The 19,640-nt window shown below is 42.9% G+C and overlaps 1 protein-coding gene across 9 annotated transcripts in view; it reads right to left on the bottom strand.

The window, feature by feature from the left end:
* Positions 1-6,601, bottom strand: part of LOC124152673 (mothers against decapentaplegic homolog 4-like) — a 64,409-nt gene extending 57,808 nt beyond the window's left edge. For 7 of the 9 annotated variants that reach the window (XM_048395234.1, XM_048395236.1, XM_048395232.1 and 4 more), the window contains exons 1-2: positions 6,078-6,166; positions 3,643-3,740 (exon numbers count right to left, since the gene is read on the bottom strand). The gene's annotated coding sequence lies outside the window, so the exon portion shown is untranslated. Of the gene's footprint in view, positions 1-3,642; positions 3,741-6,077; positions 6,182-6,489 lie in introns of those variants that run through there. The other 2 variants (XM_048395230.1, XM_048395229.1) reach the window with 2 other exon arrangements.
* Between the last annotated feature and the right edge of the window lie 13,039 nt (positions 6,602-19,640).

Below are 19,640 nucleotides of genomic sequence, written 5' to 3' on the forward strand. Positions count from 1 at the left end.
TAAAAGGCTTGAGGACCTGTGATGTAGGGATGGTCGGGAGGGCATATTGCATGGGATAAGTATAAAAAAATACAATTTCGTCTACTAGTCCTTATAATGATAACATATTGCAAAGCCCTTAAAAAGGGCAAATTTCTACTAGTCCTCATGATACCTTTACCACTGGGCAGTTTGGCAAGGACTATCGGACTAGTGCCAATTTCTAATGCTGAATTTATTGTAATTTTTTTTTTTAACTTATTCTCCCTGACACTATGCATTTATCCCATGGATGGATGGGGGTGCAGACACCCCTGCCTGTAGTAGTGAGTGAGTGAGTATGGTTTTTACGCCGCTTTTAGGAATATTCCAGCAATATCCCGACGGGGGACACCACAAATGGGCTTCACACATTGTACCCATGTCGGAAATCGAACCCAGGTCTTTGGCGTGACGAGCGAACGCTTTAACCACTAGGCTTCTCGACCTGTAGTAAACTACAAGTGTGAAACATACACAGGAAGCTGGTGCTAAACAGTGAGATAAATAGATGATCCATAACACTGCCTAGTGTTAAAAGACAAGGACTCATGAGCGGGAAAACACAACATAACAGGTGCTATGATCCCTAAACGTTACAGCATAAAATCGGGTATGACATGCTTGACATCGTTACATGAACGACCGTGTAGCTGCAAAAAGCTATCTATACAGCATACGACTTAATCGATCAGGAAGGGGTCTGAAGCCAATCAATTCTACAAGACAGGCATCACCACTGTCTCCCCTGGACAACAGGTGCGTCAGCTTGGCATCTCTTCTAACGCTTCGTGAAATGTATCTATCACACCTGAGGGATTGCAGCATACTAACTCGAGAATAAGAATGATCGGCAATATCTACAAGAGGATCTTCAAACTAATGCCAGGCTGCATATGCCCAAAGCAGAGGTGAGCGGTAAGGATTCAGAATAACAACCTATTTAGACCTGTTAATCAGGCAGTCTCGCACTCCGACTCCGACACACGTAATTTGCAACGAAATACTGAAATCACTCATTAATCAGTCTTGTTAATCCGACACAGTGATCAGCGTACTCCGTGGTCATCTGCCTGCGAGTACACAGCCCATGTTTTGATGCGAGACAAATCGGCTGGTAGCTGCATATTACAACGGCTGCAGAGATAAACTTGCTTAACAATAAACAATTAATGCTTTAAATAAAGAAAACAGGATTAATCACATGCTTAGATTACCTCAATCTCATTAAAATCAGATACAAGTTCTCACTATCGCCAAGGACATCCCATAACAGGTCACGTCAGAACAACCTTTCGCGAACTATGACCTACCAATGAAATGACTAACAGGAAGTCAACGTTAGCCACTTAGAAAGTAGCTATCTTAAGCTTTGCAGTACCAGTTTAAACTTGCGACTTACATTCAAGACTATGCTTTTTAAAGTATTTTGAATAAGTGAGTGAGTGCTCGCGCCGCTTTTAACAGTATTCCAGTTGTATCACGGCGTGTCAGCTTGATGTGGGAGGAAAGCCCAAAGGGATGCAGGTCTAAGACGTTTACAACTTCGGTGAAACCCACGAGCACGGGTATGGTGCTGACAAACCTAGAAACATAATTGGGGCGAACCGGTATTCGAACCCACAATCATAGGTTCCTGGCGTGCCCAAGGGACGCAACTCTGCACAGCGAATCGCGACGCCTTAGACCACTGGGCCACTTGTGCCCCCTATTTTGAATAAGTCATACAGTATGTAACAGTTGTTTTGTGGTATACTTTAATAGAGGTTGCATGATAAGAAAACATATTCAATGTAACATTACAATATGAATATTTATTTTTTATTTTTTTTATTATGTGATACTACTTAATTTCGTTCATCCAACATACTCGTTAATTCGACATAATCATATGCAACCATCGATGTCAGATTAACGGGACTTGACTGTACATAGTTTAATCTATCGGCACTGGTGACTTGAGATCTCACGTAGATAGTTGATTGGATGTCAAAGGAGGAGGCAATCCAGTGAAGGCGGTAGGCTAGTGGCAGCCCTGGAAAATGAAGGAAATGGCGGTAGGACAGGTACAGGAACAGGCAGATACGCCTCTTGGAGGATGAGACTAACCATGTAGTCACCTGGACGGATAATTGTACGGAGAATAGCGAGGGACGTCTTACAGAAATGTGGCGGATATTCTGGAAACAGAGCCCTGAACGTATTCATGTTGAAAATCAATCGCAACTTTTCAGCCACAAAATGAACTTTATTTCCCACTCAGGACTTTACAGTGGTAGTTGAGCTGCCGACGCCAACACTCTCTCTCCCAAAGAAGTTATTAAACGCTTGGGCCAAAGGGACGCCAAATAACCATCAAGTTTGGGAGCACTAACAACCATAGACGGACCATTTGTGCCGGAACTTCCACAGGAAAAGCAAGGAGTCAGAATGTAGCCGATCATCAGGGAGCGGTAGAAATCATCGGAATCCGTGATCCAATGAAGAACAAACGTTCTCAAAACTCACTGAAGACGAGGTAGGGAATGATTGATGACCCACATTGAAACCAGTCAGCACAGGGACAACATTCAGAGGAGTCTGGGAGCCGGTGTGGGAGTCAAACTGGCAACGATAATGACGCGTTCATGATTTTTGCACTACTATAGTGACATGCATGCATGCGTGTGTGTGCGCGTACTAGTTCGAACAAATGCCAATTAAACAGTGCTGCCACACAGAGATACCACGCTGCAGTTTAACATGAATACCCCACTCTGGCACAGTATACTGACTCGGAGCCACCCAGACCTTGTTTCAGTCCCCAAGTACTGAGCTCTCGGCAAGGTAACAACAAGTACCATCTTTTGTCTTTTGCTATGATGCGGCTGTGAGTCAAACTCAAAACCTTCCGCTCTCCGGACTAGAGCATGGAGGCATCCCAATGCATGATTTGGGAATGAAATGCACTAATTTTGAAGAATTGCACCTCAAAATTATTCCTGGTGGAAAGTACTAGAATCTGGCCATTACTGTCACAGCTGGATGTAGTCAAGGCAACAGTGCCATAAAGTAAGGCAATGGCATCCTCACTACTGAGTGAGAACATATTGTAGCAACAGATGCTGTATCTGACATCCGGCACATAAATAATACTCAAACAATCACTGTTTCCCAAATACTGTGTTCCCTGGAGAGGAGTTTGTACAATGCTTGAGCACATACTATAGTCAAGAAAACATTGTACACCCAGATAGACTTCTGTCAACAGTGATCCAACTTCTATTATTTCTGTCGGGAGCATGGGTCGTCTAAGGCAACACAATTCACTGTTCAGAGTTGCATCCCTTGGGCATACCAGAAACCAATGATTGTGGGTTCGAATCCGGGATCGCCCCGATTATGTTTCTAGGTTTGTCAGCACCATACCCGTGCTCGTGGGTTTCACCGAAGTGGTAAACATCTGAGACCTGCATCACTTCGGGCTTTCCTCCCACATTAAGCTGACACGCTGTGATATGACTGGAACACTGTTAAAAGCGGTGTTAAACCCAGCTCACTAACACTATTATTTCGGTCATATTTCACCCTTTTTACTGTTCACAAAGAAGATCACGTTAAGCACCCATAGAAATTAGCACTAACCTGCTAGATCAAGCCAATTTCACCATTGTTAAAGGTTTCCTAAGGGAGGGTAGAATTTCGAACATTGGGGCGATGTTTCTTTATTTCCAGTTCATGAACTGATGAAAATAGAAGAATCAATTATTTACTGACAAATATTATATGTAATATGTATCCAACACAAAGAAACTGTGTACAGGTAATGAACAGCAACAATGGTCACATTCTTCTCCGACTTCTCCGCAGTTTTATCCATAAGATATTTGAAAGAGTGAGTATGGTTTTACGCCGCTTTTAGCAATATTCCAGCAATATCACGACGGGGGACACCAGAAATGAGCTTCACACATTGTACCCATGTCGGGAATCGAACCCGGGTCTTCGGCGTGACGAGCGAACGCTTTAACCACTAGGCTACCTGACTGCCCCTATATTTGAAAGAAGATGATGCACTGAATAATAGTGGTGAAACGATACAGTGAGTGAGTGAGTGAGTTGGGTTTAACGCTGAAACAATACAAGGAGATCACCATATGATGCTTATTATGATACAGAGGTCACGATGTGGTACGTATCGCGATACACATATGTACAACAAATTGTGTAGAAACATCTCAACCACCAATATTTCAGAGCATGTTCAAAAGGCAAAACTAGCTGCAGATACGTTTATAGCAGCAAAATTTAGTAGTGTTTGTTGTTTAACGCCATACTCAGCAACATTCCAGCTATATGTCAGCAGTCTGTAAATAATCGACTTTGGACAAGACAAGCCAATGATTGATATCATGAGCATCAATCCATGAAATTGGGATACGATGACATGCATCAACCAAGTCAGCGAGCCTGACCACCCGATCCTGTTAGTCGCCTCTTATGACAAGCATGGTCTCCTCTTACGACAAGCATGGTCGCCTCTTACGACAAGCATTGTTCCAGTGAAAAAGTGGCGAGGCTTAATCATTACAATGCACACTTGGGGGTTGTGTCTTGTTTGAATTTGTGTGGCTATTTGAAGTGTGTACACATTCCATGGTTTGGTTGCATTCTACTGGTTTTCATTGGTAGGCCTGTAGGTTTAAAGTTACATTCCAAAGTGTGCGCCTATTTTGTGACAGGAGAAAAAATGTAATTGTAGGCATGGTAAAAAGGAAAAAGACAGTTAAAACAAGGTCCATCTGAAGTAAAACTGATGGGGCAAGTGAGCAATATTAATTCAAGCAGATCTATTCCTGTGTGTGTCTGTCTACCTGGTCATGTTGTTTAACCACTGTTAAAAAATTCTACCATTAATCTGCCCTGGATACTACTCAATTCTGATTGGTCAATCGGAGGTTTCAAATCACAATAATCTGCTCTGATTGAAACAGCTGATATATGGCGGTACATTAGGAAAGTACTTCTTAGTAACAGGCACTTTGAAATAATGATTTGTATAATTATCAGTTAGACAAAAGCAGATTAGAGGTTACTACAGCTAAATTACAGTATATTGGATACCTTCTGCCATTTTGGTAAGGGGTATGTGCGAGCTCTTTCCTAAGTAACGGTTTCTAAGTTTTTCAGCAACCATTTTTAGTCGTCTTAACTAAATTAACAGGGGGTGTATGGAGGCTTTTCCCCCACACAAGTTATTGTTATAAAAGCTTTCATAAGTAAATGTCATTTTCAGTCACCAAAGTTGAAAAAATGATAAAATTAAAAATTAATGGGACGGTGTATTTCGGGTATTAGGGAAAACAGAGGGGTTGAAATTGGCACCTTCCTCATAGTCTTATATCTTGCGACAATTGCATCACAGACAGCAATGGGATGTCATAATGATAATCATATGAGCTGCAGAAAAAAGGCTTGTTGAATTTTTTTCTTGCAGTCAGTGAAATTACCGGAGAGAAATGGCATTAGGACATGTTGATAACACTATCAACTCTTGATAGTCCTGACATTCTTCAAAATCTTTACCAAATTTGAATAAAAAGCTCAAGACATGTTGCATGACAATCAGTCAATGTCAGATTCTACTTTATCCCAATTACGCATTTGCAAATCCTGAAAAAAGTCTGTTAAATCCACGTTAAGAAATATAGTATTTGCATAAGTGGATTTGAGTATTTGAGGGAAGACCCGATTTTGTCACTGCCTGTCAAATGCATACACCGGTTGCTTCTGCTAGAAATTGACTTTCCTGGACGATAAAATTGTGCAGCGTCTTAAAAATATCAGGGAAAGCACACAATCAAACGTCTGTAACAACGAGTATAATCGTCTCAACAGTAAAAGATCGTACGATCCGCAGACAGGCTAGAATTTATGAATCTTTATCAAGATGGATGACCAGTGAAGCGACATCGTCCGACACAGTTCATGCGGTCAAGCAGTTGTTTTTTATAGCTTGCATTAGGTGGCAGATATTCAATATGATAATCTTGCAAATATCTACCCATGCACAAAATTACCTTGATTACAGATTAAGGACGAAATTCTTGCAAATCTGACGGCACAGACATTTTAGCATGGCGGGACCAAATCAAAATAAACAACTGCGCATGACCTTAGTAAGTGCGTCCGGTTCCTCCCAGGTCAAGAATTACCTCCCTTTGCGAGTAATTCGCTTCTATAAATAAATTACCTCGTGTAGGTCTTCAGTGAAAGTCGTTATAACTGCGAAAAAGATCATAAACATCAAAACCTCATTTTATTTCAAATACAGATGGTTAGATAGGACATGCATAATCATAAAACTGATATAAATAATACACACAACTTATATTAGTCGGAATGTTTCATTCGCTGCCTCAATGACACAAATAGAACGAACTCTCTAACGCAACAGAAACATGCCGAATATTAAAAGCGATTTCACGTTACCACTGAAATTCCTCGTGTGCAGTACCCCGCTCCATGATGAATGAAGCTCATCCACTGCAGATTATTCCGAATACGCTGATAAAGATGCGAGAAAGATTTCACTGTCCTCACGAGAAAATTCTCGGTAACACTGAAAGGCGGTCGGGAGGCAAAAAAAAGACGCTTTGATAGATTACTTTGCACACAATTTGACAATCCAGTGGCGAGACCCGGGTTCTGGCTCCACGATTCTGGGGCAATTAACCGCCCCTGTAAGATGTTTGATAACCGGAATATTAAACGGAGCCTCAGATATCGATTCGTTGCATTTTGCACGAGTTTTTCACGTGCGAAGTTTTAATGTCTCTGGTCCAACTAATCCCTTAAGGTTTCTTGAAGAGATTGGTTTTCATTAGCTGGCTTGCAGAATAACAGCCGTGCTTCCATTCCATCATCTGAACTGTTATTGATTTGCATGAATAAAATAACCGCATTTAAGAGAGAAATGAGAGTTATTTCCATTTTATTGTTAATGTCATTTAATTGAAACGTATGTTCAGATTTGTTAATGGGTATCGATCATCTGCTCTGATGTTACAAAATCGAAATATAGTAAAAAATAATTGTAATTTATGGCTGAATGTATATTAATTCAGGAACAGATCAATTTTTGCTGAAAATCAATTTTCTTCAAGCGAATATTAATATGATTTATTATTATTATTATTATTATTCGTTAGTATTTATGCATAGCAAATGCGTCACGTGGCAATCCTGAATGTTTTGAAACTAAACCAAAACGAAGTTGTTTTGCAAGACAAAGTACACTATTGTGATAAGACCAGCTACATCAATGATGATCGCTGGGCTCACTATCTGTTGTCTCTTTTATCCTAATATTGTACAAAGGAGGATCTATGTGTGCTGCGACAGACACAGCGAGATGTGGTCTATTGGCGACGCACTTTCTGTTTACCGTATTTACAGTAATAAACAATACAGTATAAGGTGTTTGTTTGTTTGTCGTTTTACGCCGCACTCAGCAACATTCCAGCTATATGACGGCGGTCTGTAAATAATCGAGTCTGGACCAGACAATCCAGTGATTGATATCATGAGCATCAATCCACGCAATTGGGATCGATGACATGCATCAACCAAGTCGGCGAGCCTGACCACCCGATTCCGTTTGTCGCCTCTTACGACAAGCATAGTCGCCTTTTACGGCAAGCATGGGTTGCTGAAGACCTGTTCTACCCCGGGTCTTTACGGGTCCAGTATAAGGCGAGGAGAGTTGAGGTGAAACGTGCATTAACGTGCATTGGCACGCTCCTTGTGCCAATCCGGACTAATGCTCGATTTAGAGAGTGTGTGTGCGCGTGTGTGTGTGTATGCATGTGTGAATGAGAATGTGTGTGTGGTGTGTGTGCGAGGGAGTCCAAGGATGCTGCAAACAACTGAAGATAACTCAATGCTGAGTAACGGACATTCGTTTATTAATTTATATTCAATCAGATTAGGTGCCAGCTTGGCGTCAGTGTCGTCATTAAAATCTCCTCGGACGTTTGTAACAGTGTAATGAGCACGTGCAGCACGTGGAACACGTGGAGCGGCCGGTTGGTGTCACTGCTTTCTGTCACGGCATGTCGTGAGACAACAAGGCTTGGTCCAGATCTAAAGTACTGTCGGAAATGCTAGAAAAATACTTTTTGCCCTTTAAAATAGGATAGAGTATTTCACAGACTGTTGCTATGGAAATATCGAGTAACTACCCAACGAAAACAGGAAGTTCACATTTATAAGTCCAGTGATGGCTGTCTAAAACGGACTGTAGAAATATGCGTGACTTCGTAAAAATGATAATATTGAGGTCTTCATACAACATCTAATCCACAAACAAAAATCATATGGAGAAATAAGAAAACGATGCTTTATTTAATTTGTTTTGTCAACATTGCTCCCATGCACGTTACATTACACTTGCATAGCCATAACCATGGTACACGACATGGAGTCTGTACCAGGAAATGTATACAAGTTCTTTACACTTGAGAGAGACAGAGGGAAACCATTTATTAGTTTAGATAGTGTGAATTACCGAACTGCCCAAGCTATGGGGTTTTCGATTCATACCATCAAGTCTACGGTATGATAAATAAAACAAAAAGGGTATAGGGGTGGTCTCAAAAACAAAACCGGGACGTAAAAGGATATGAAACAGCTTTGACACTGGGTGATTAGCGTATAGTGAACAAGCTGTATGAGCAGAAGGTACCCCTGACTTGTTGTAAAAATCGGGAGGAAATTAAACTTATAATTAATGTGTCCCGTACTGCACTAACTATTGCTCTCTACGAGATAGGGTTTCGATACACTGCGCGTGGCGATGACCGAGCAGTTTTCAGGGGAATATATTCCACCCTGTCTGTGTGGTCACATCATCTCAGCACCACACATAATGAGATGATTTACCTTGATGAAACCTCTGTGAATAAGAATCATTCCACTGACCACACGTGGCTACCATCAGATGGACAAAAGCACCCATGGTACCAACAGGTAAAGGTGCTCGTGTCATTGTTTTGCACTCCGGGCCCCGTGATCTGGGGCTTATTAATGGATGTGTGCATGTTCATAAGGCGAATAAGAAAACTGGTGATTTTCAAGGAAATGAGGTGAAATTGGGTTTAACGTCGCGTCCAAGATTATTACACTTATATAGCGACGTGCATGTACGTGTGTGTGTTTGTGTGGCTGCTTGTACTCATTGAGATTGAGATACCATGCCGCAGTTTAACATGAATACCCCACTCAGACACAGTATACTGACTCCGAGCCGACCAGTCCTTGTTTTAGCCCCTTAATGCCGAGCGCCAGACAGGGTAACAACAAGTACCATCTTTTAACGTCTTTTGGTATGACGCGGTCGGGGATCGAACCCCGGACCTTCCGCTCTCCGGGCGGACGCTCTACCACAAGACCACGGAGGCGGTGATAAGAGGGGATGTGTTCATAGACTGATTGGAACGTCAGCTGTTGCCAATTTTAAACAACCTCAGTGTCATTGTCATGGATAATACAACGTCGGGAATCTATTACTGTCGCGCCAACCATGAGTAGTCTGAAGGCGACCATGCAGGAATATCTGACATCTTGCAACGTCAACTTCAGACGATCTGAAACGAAAGTTCTTCTCATAGAGAAAATTCGGGGGAATAAGAAACCAGTAAAATACAACTATTCCATCATTTTTCCAAGCAAATATAATGCAGTACATATCCTGAATTGCTACCTCATCAACGCACATGTAACAGCAATATTTTGAGACCATCTCCAACTCGGTGACATTTGCACCTGGGAGAATGCACGGGACAGGTGTTAGGTAATTACCTCAGGTTATAGGCCATTTCATACATGCATAACAACACGAATAGTTTCTAAGTTTATCATCATTTTACCTTAAAAGAACATTTTAAGGGTAATCACAGTGGCAGTTAGGACAGGCTAGATTAGGTCAATTTGCGTTACGTTGATATATGCTATTTGCATAGCCCTATGACTCGTATTTATTAAATGAAGCCAGAAAGCATTCTTTTCTAGAATTTTCGACAAAACTTTAAGTGTTGCTCATACCTGGAATATGGAATAATCGTAAAGTGAGTGAGTGAGTGAGTGAGTTGGGTTCAACGCCGCTTTTAACAGTAAAAAGTAAAAGTCAGCTTTTAACTGACAAACCTAGAAACATAATCGGGGCGAACGGGGAATCGAACCCACAATCATAGGTTTCTGGCGTGCCCAAGGGACGCAACTCTGCACAGCGAATAATCGTAAAGACACACTGGTTAGAATGTTAAACTCTTCTGTAAACTGTCTTCAGAAATTGTATAATTGTATAACTTGTACGTGGGCCTGAGGGCTTATTACCGAATAAACTGATTGAATGATACCTGGAATACCTATATTTTGTGTACATATTGTCTTGCACTGTGGTTTTGGGATGAACACCTAACGTTTTGTGAAATGAGAAAAAAGAGCTCTTTTGGTGTCTCCTTCCGCTTCTCGTGTGTTTGGGTCGGTGGAGTGAGTGAGTGAGTTGGCTTTAACGCCGCTTTTAACAGTACTCCAGTTATATCGCGACGTGTCTGCTTAATGTGGGAGGAAAGCCCAAAGTGATGCAGGTCTAAGACGTATACCACTTCGGTCAAACCCACGAGCACGGGTATGGTGTTGGGTCGGTGGAGTGAGTGAGTGAGTATGGTTTTACGCCGCTTTCAGCAACATTCCAGCAATATCACGGCGGGGGACACCAGAAATGGGCTTCACACATTGTACCCATGTCGGGAATCGAACCCGGGTCTTCGGCGTGTCGAGCGAACGCTTTAACCACTAGGCTACCCGACCTCCCTCTTATTCAATCATGTTGTACTTCATATACCGTTATATGCCGCCTGAAACGCGTTACAGATCTCTTTTGGTCTGTATATCAGGCCGACACCGCCGAATCAAACCATGAATGGGTCTACTTTTAGATGTAACACGGTAAACTCAAGACGTCCCGCACCGTCTGCTGTCTCGCCCGGCGGACGTAATCTACCACGCATGGCGGCGAGATCAAAGCGACGGCTGGCGTGATTGACGTTACGTGACACAGGCGGCTTATGGGTGACAATTATGGCGGCATTCGTCGATTATGCGTCTGTGTAACGTCTAATTGCCTTCCGTCAGTTATTGTTGCACGGCCTGTGTCACAACTGACGCAGCACTGGCTCTGATCCTACTCAATAACAAGCTATAAAATTGTCGATCGGGCAATCAGATGTAGCCACACCTGAAATGTGTATGCTGTATTTTATGTTGAAAAAGTCATGGAATTCAGAAAGATTTGACGAACCCGACAGCTCAATTCAAGGGGCTATAGGAACCATGGCTTTGACTTCTCGACAAAACATCCAGTCTAGGACTAATTCTGTATGTCTGTTTGTTGTTTAACGTCGCACTCAGAAATATTCCAGCTAGATGACGGCGGTCTGTAAATAATCGAGTCTTGACCAGACAATCCAGTGACATCATGAGCATAGATCCACGCAATGTGGATACGATGACATGCACCAACCAAGTCAGCTGTAAGCTTGCTTGTTGTTAATAACCGCACTCAGAAACATCACAGCACAGCAAACAGCAACAGCAACAGCAAACAGCAATAGCATAACCAATTAAAAGCGCTTACTTTCCCTCACATCGCGTCACGCCGAAGGCCCGGGTTCGATTCACGACATCGGTACAATATGTGAAGCCCATTTCTGGTGTCCCCCGCCGTGATATTGCTGGATTATTGCTAAAAGCGGCGTAAAACCAAACTCACTCACTCACTCACATCGTTTACCTTCGTGCTCTCTTTCCTCTTTACGAAGCATCGTCTAATTTTGGCCTTCCTGCAAATCCATCATATAAAATCTGTATTATTTACAGATCGCCGTCATATAGGTCTTTAAAAGGCATTTAGAAGTGATACACCGTCATACAGCTGGAATATCCCATGGCCGAAAGCTATGAACACACAATGCCATTTAGAAAGTGGTCAAATGTAAATGAGTGTGCTAGATCCCCGACTTTGTGTGCTGTACCTTACTAAGGAGTGAGTGAGTGAGTGAGTGTGGTTTTACGCCGCTTTTAGCAATATTCCAGCAATATCAAGGCGGGGAACACCAGAAATGGGCTTCACACATTGTACCCATGTCGGGAATCGAACCCGGGTCTTCGGCGTGACGAGCGAACGCTTTAACCACTAGGCTACCCGACCGCCCCACCTTACTAAGGAAGTGTTATCCCAAATATAACATTGTTACATTTGACCACTTTCTAAATGGCATTGTGTGTTCATATCACTGGATTGTCTGACCAAAGACATGAATATATATAGGCAGTCATACAATGTGAGTGAGTGAGTTGTGTTTAACGCCGCTTTAACGTCGGAGGAAAGCCCGAAGTGATGCTGGTCTCAGACGTTTACCACTTCGGTGAAACCCACGAGCACGGGTATGGTGCTGACAAACCTAGAAAGATAATCTGGGCGAACCGGGATTCAAACCCACCATCATAGGTTTCTGGCGTGCCCAAGGGACGTAACTCTGCACAGCGAATCGCGGCGCCTTAGACGACTCCCAAATTCGGCCTGATCATGTGTTTTTGTGTTTTTTCAACACCATACTTGAGGCCACTAGTTTCACCAAAATTATAAACACGTGCACACCTTCAGGACTCCGTTCCACCTACAGCTGACACGCATTGATATGCTGTTCAAAGAGAAGTAAAACCAAACTCAGCCAATCAATTTTTTTCAATTTCCTGTACAATATCTCGTTAAGGCCTCTCTGTCCGCCCCTGTTCGTCCGTCTGTCTGTCCCCGTTGCTAGCAGTTAGAGTCGGCTAAAGCGGGAACCTGCGGGGATTTCTGGTTAGAACTGCAGCCTATGTTGGTCACGGGAGCAGACTTAAAAAATTAATGGGTCGGGAATCGGTCTCTGGGGAATAAATTAAAGAATGAATCCAACTCAAGTCTAGAATGATCTGGCAAGTCAAAATTGACTCAGCTCCTGAAAATAGACACTGTCCTGCGCTCCGTATAAAGATTTTGTTTGTTTTCTAGATATATTTTAAATAAAATAACTATTTTTGAGACTAAATGCATACGGGCCGGTGATCAAGTTCGGTGGTTGATAGCTGAAACTGTGCTAACGGAGGCGTTAAACACACGCGCGCCAACACCCACACGCACACACCCACACGTGTCCAATATGTTGAACCTGATTCACTCAATCGACTTCATGTCTGCACAAGTGAAAATCTATAATTTCATATTTTTCAAGAAAACGCCGACACATCTCGCTACTAAATCATTATAAACATGTTAATGCGGTAATGACACCACACAGAGACAGGGGACACGCCGTGGGCAGACACATCCGGCACCTCGGCCCACAGAGACAGTTTAATACAGATGTATTACGGGCCATGCACCGTAAAACCTGTTCGAGAAGTTCTCACATGCATATGCTGCACACTGACAGTTAAAAACAGATGCATCACGTTCATGATATGGCTGTGTTTATAAAACACTTTGCGATAATATTTACCGTAAAACCTATTAAAGACGTTTTCACACTGCCAGTTTAAAGTTGATTCACTATGCGAGATATTATTTACCGTAAAACCTATTCAAGTCGTTTTCACAGTGACAGTTCAAACAGATGCACAATGCGAGATATTTATCATAAAACCTAATCCATGCGTTTTCACATTGCCAGTTTAAAGCAGATGCACTATGCGAGATAATATTTACCGTAAGACCTATTCAAGTCGTTTTCACAGTGACAGTTCAAACAGATGCACAATGCGAGATATTTATCATTAAACCTAATCCATGCGTTTTCACACTGCCAGTTTAAAGCAGATGCACTATGCGAGATAATATTTACCGTAAAACCTATTCAAGTCGTTTTCACAGTGACAGTTCAAAACAGATGCACAATGAGAGATATTTATCATAAAACCTAATCCAGGCGTGTTCACACTGTCAGTTTAAAGCAGATGCACTATGCGAGATAATATTTACCGTAAAACCTATTCAAGACCTTTTCAGGTGAGGTGAGGTGAAATGGGTTTAACGTCGCGTCCAAGATTATTGCACTTATATAGCGACGTGCATGCACGTGTATGTGTGTGTCCTAGTCCGGACTGATGCCGATTTATAGTGCTAGCACACTGAGATACAATGCCACAGTTTAATATGAATACCCCACTCAGACACAGTATACTGACTCCGAGCCGACCAGTTCTTGTTTCAGCCCCTTAATGCCGAGCGTCAGACAGGGTAACAACAAGTACCTTCTTTTAACGTCTTTTGTTATGACGCGGTCGGGGATCGAACCCCGGACCTTCCGCTCTCCGGGCGGACGCTCTACCATTAGACCACGGAGGCGGTCCCAAGACGTTTTCACACTGCCAGTTTAAAGCAGATGCACTATGGGAGATACTATTTACCGTAAAACCTAGTCAAGAAGTTTTCACACTGATAGAGAATTCAAAGCAGGTGCACTATGCACGACAATATTTACCGTAAAACATATTCAAGACGTTTTCAGGCTGACAGTTCAAAACAGATGCGCTTTGCACGATATGTACCGAAACACTTTGTGATTACACTCGACTGATTGTAGTTTTGTTGTTAGTTTTGTCATTAATTGGTACACATTGGAAACATCTCTTCTTAACGGACATTCTTCTTCTATAGGGTTCTAGGGTTCGCGTTTCTTTTGGCGGTGAACATATTTTATACATGTTTATACGCCCCACCAAAAGAAACGCGAACAATAGGAAACATATAGAGAAGTATGTACGTCAAGAAGAGATGTTTCCAATGTGTACCAATCTAATATCTCTTGAATATGAGTATTTCTTCATATATTAACCAACATATATGTATTCGCGTTTCTTTTGTCGGTGAGTATATGTATAGTATTGCTGACGTTTATTTGTTTGTTGTTTAACGCCGCACTCAGCATTATTCCAACAATATGACGGCGGTCTGTAAATAATCGAGTCTGGACCAGGCAATCCAGTGATTGACATCATGAGCATCAAACCACGCCACTGGGATATCATGACATGCATCAACCAAATCAGCAAGTCTGACCACCCGATCCCGTTAGTCGCCTCTTGCGACAAGCATAGTCGCTTTTTCCGGCAAGCATGGGTTGCTGAAGACCTATTCTATCTCGGATCTTCACAGGTCTAATGCTGAGGTGCCAACGTATATATATGTCTTATTTTGGAGTATCATATCTTCACTATCACTTGCACTCCTTTCCTGAGACCCGGGCCTTCAACCCCATGCTTGCCGTAAAGGGTGACTATGCTTGTCGTAAAAGGCGACTAACGAGATCGGGTGGTCAGGCTCGCTGACTTGGTTGATGCATGTCATCAATCCCAAATGCGTGGATTGACGCTCATGATATCAATCACTGGATTGTCTGATCCAGACTCGATTATTTACAGACCTCCGTCATATAGCTGGAATATTGCTGAGTGCGGCGTTAAACAACAAACCAACCAACCTGAGACCCGGTGAGTACTGACAGTGATACAAACACAGTTTTCTGTCCGTATAATAACCGTAAAAAGTCTAAAAATACACATTATTTATGATGGATTTGCAGGCAGGCAAAAATTAGACGATGCTTCGTAAAGAGGAAAGAGAGCACGAAGGTAAACGATGTGAGGGAATGTAAGCGCTTTTAATTGGCTATGCTATTGCTGTTTGCTGTTTACTGTATGCTGTTGCTGTGATGTTTCTGAGTGCGGTTATTAACAACAACCAAGCTCACAGCTAACTTGGTTGATGCATGTCATCGTATCTTAATTGGGTGGATCGATGCTCATGATGTCAATCACTGGATTGTCTGGTCCAGACTCGATTATTTACAGACCGCCGTCAAATAGCTGGAATATTGCTGAGTGCGGCAACAAAAAAATCACATCAATACTTCTGGTTTATTGTACATCTACCCACTTCTTAGAGTTCTCGCCGTCAAATAGCTGGAATATTGCTAAATGCGACGTTAAAAAACAAATAAACAAACTCCAAGAGTTCGTGGGAATTTTAATGATTTTACTCGCGCTTCATTCGATTTCGCTCAGTGAGAGGTAAAACGCCGTAGCTGCAATATCAACGAGTTGTTGACAAATATAGAATACTAAACGAACTCCCGTGTAATACCAATTTTATGAAACGAGTGAATAGTTGTGGTATCTGACGAGCGAAAGCACGGGAGCGAGTTTAGTATTTTATTTATTACTTGCCATTGATAACGTTTTTAGAATTATACTGTTGAGTATGAATAGGCTAACACCTACACGATCCACGGCATAGTCCAATTGAGTTTAACAGAATAATACTTCAAACACGTCAAAAGTTGAAACGTATGAATTTAATACCATACAACGGTCCACCTTTAGAATTCAGGCGTCCGTTCCACAAAATTATCGTAGGGCTAATCGCAACTCACATACTTTAACTTAGACTAACGACTGTCGTTGCGCTACAATACGATCGCCTTGTGGAACGGGCCTTGCACCTCAAAGTTTACAATCACGTCACAATGACCGATGACGTAAATTGTGGAATTTTGTTGCAAGGTCCATTGGCGAAACAATGCCATGTGACGTCAGCCTAGCAACAAGGTTGCTGGGGTCATCGAGTGTGCATAAGCTCCTCCCAGTGATCTATCATCTCCACACGCAATGTCGTTGAATACGCCAAGGGATGTTGAGAGCTTTCAATATTTGTTCGTGAAACGTGTTCCGAGAGTACATAAGCACGCGTTTTGGTATTACACAATGTGTAATAAAGCTGTATGTTTATTAAACGGATGATCTCTTCACGGGCAAGTAATAAATAGATTTATCGCATAGAGCCTGACTGTGTGGTATGGTGTAAACAGAGGAATGACACCCAACCACCACCACGCCCTCACCACCACCACCCCTCTCATCCAAAACAGAGCAGCAAGAGTTTCATAAGAACAAATACATACTTTCACATGACACATGTGTTGAGACCCGTGAAGATTCCGGGGTAGAATAGGTCTTCAGCAACCCATGCTTGTCGTAAAAGGCGACTATGCTTGTCGTAAAAGGCGACTAACAGGAATCGGGTGGCCACTCTCGCTGACTTGGTTGATGCATGTCATCGTATCCCAATTGCGTGGATCGATGCTCATGATGTCTATCACTGGATTGTCTGGTCCAGACTCGATTATGTTCAGACCGCCGTCATATAGCTGGAATATTGTCGAGTGCAGTGTTAAACAACAAACAAACAAACAAACAGCATGTGTTGAGATCACTGTATCGAAGGGGCGGTCGAGTAGCCTAGTGGTGAAAGGGTTCGCTCGTCACGCCGAAGACCCGGGTTCGATTCCTGACATGGGTACAATGTGTGAAGTGAAGCCCATTTCTGGTGACCCCTGCCGTGATATTGCTGGAATATTTGCTAAAAGCGGCGTAAAACCACACTCACTCACTGTATCGATTGCCACTGTGGATTTCAAGATTCTGTCCTCGCTTACCAACGTGTGACCGGGACAGCGACAGAAGAATCTGCGCGAACTCCTGCAAATGTATGCTCCACAGACGTCTCCGATCCTGCACACAAAACAGATTGAGCAGCTCAACATGGAAACTCAACTCCAATGAAGCTCGTTTCTTCTGCAGACCGCGGCAACTAAGTGATTGATACATTACAAATCGGGCGGTGCTGTAGCCTAGTTGTTAAAGCGTTCGCTCGTCACGCCGAAGACCCGGGTTCGATTCCCGACATGGGTACAATGTGTGAAGCCTATTTCTGGTGTCCCCCGCCGTGATACTGCTGGAATATTGCTAAAAGCGGCGTAAAACCATACTCACTCGCTCATTACAAGTCACAGCTGTAATGCCTACCTGTTTTCGAAATGTACTTCTCTTGTAGCACGAACATGATCGTGAGTGCTTGCTGGTTGATCAGTGTGTTCACAGCGAATCACGATCGCCAGTCTTGCAGAGCACATCATTGTTCCATAGTTTCCATACAAGATCCGTGAAGATGCATGTCAAAATTGCTATTCAGCCCATGCTTATCCCAAAAGGCGACTATGCCTGTAGTAAGGGGCGACTAACGGGATTGGGCGGTCAGGGTCGCTGACTTGGTTGATGCATTTCATCTTATCCCAGTTGCGTAGATCGATGCTCATGATGTCAATCACTGGTCAAGACTCGATTATATTCAGACCGCCGTCAGAGAGCTGGACTAGTGCTGAGTGCGGCGTTAAACAACAAACAAACAACAACCATACACGATCATGACACAACTTCCGCACAATAATCCATGTATACATCTTTCGTGTGTGGCGCTGCAAAATGGTAAAATTAACTGGTTTTAAAAAAAAAATAGAAGTACTATTCAATTAACAGGTTCTGGCCTTGTGTGGGAGCACCAATGTATCAGGAATATCCCCATGTTTATAAATGAATTTCTATGTGAGTTTGGTTTTACGCCGCTTTTAGCAATATTCCAGCAATATCACGGCGGGGGACACCAGAAATGGGCTTCACACATTGTACCCATGTCGGGAATCGAACCCGGATCTTCGGCGTGACTAGCGAACGCTTTAACCACTGGGCTACCCGACCCCCCCCCCCCCCCCCCCCCCCCCCCCGAATTTCTATGTAGATACAAATCTTCATTTGAACGAGACTGGCATGATACTCTTACAGAAACTATTCTTTGAATAAGTAAACGTTTGGCGTGAACATATATAATAATACGTTACCACATTAGAAATTTAGACATGCTCTGGCTAGATTACGGTGTCGTTCCCACCATCCTCGGATCGAATCTTGTAGACACAAAATGGAACCTGGAGTGGAATGTGTTTGCAAAGATTTGTTAATATATTTATGTTGAAGATGAGTACCTTTTTTTATAAATGTCGACCAACCAAGTCAGCCAGCCTGACCACCCGATCCCGTTAGTATGCGAATCATGACTGGTCGTGTCTTCCACGACGTACCCCTAACTGTCAGGACCCGTGAAGATCCGGGGTAGAACAGGTCTTCAGCAACCCATGCTTGCCGTAAAATGCGACTATGCTTGTCATAAGGCCTAACGGGATCGGGTGGTCAGGCTCGGTAACTTGAATGATACATGTCATCGTATCCCAATGGCGTGGATTGACGCTCATGATATTAATCACTGGATTGTCTGGTCCAGACTCGATTATCTACAGACCGCCGTTGGTAGGTTTGTTTGTTTGTTGTTTTACGCCGCACTCAGCAATATTCCAGCTATATGACGGCGGTCTGTAAATAATCGAGTCTGGACCAGACAATCCAGTGATTGATATCATGAGCATCGATCCACGCAATTGGGATCGATGACATGCATCAACCAAGTCAGCGAGCCTGACCACCCGATCCCGTTAGTCGCCTTTTACGACAAGCATAGTCGCCTTTTATGGCAAACATGGGTTGTTGAAGACCTATTCTATCCCGGATCTCCACGGGGCTACAGACCGCCGTCATATAGCTTGAATATTGCTGAGTGCGGCGTTAAACAACACACAACCAAACCTGACTCA

This window comes from Haliotis rufescens, unplaced genomic scaffold, assembly GCF_023055435.1.
Source record: "Haliotis rufescens isolate VD_foot unplaced genomic scaffold, xgHalRufe1.0.p SCAF_14, whole genome shotgun sequence".
Lineage (NCBI taxonomy): Eukaryota > Metazoa > Mollusca > Gastropoda > Lepetellida > Haliotidae > Haliotis > Haliotis rufescens.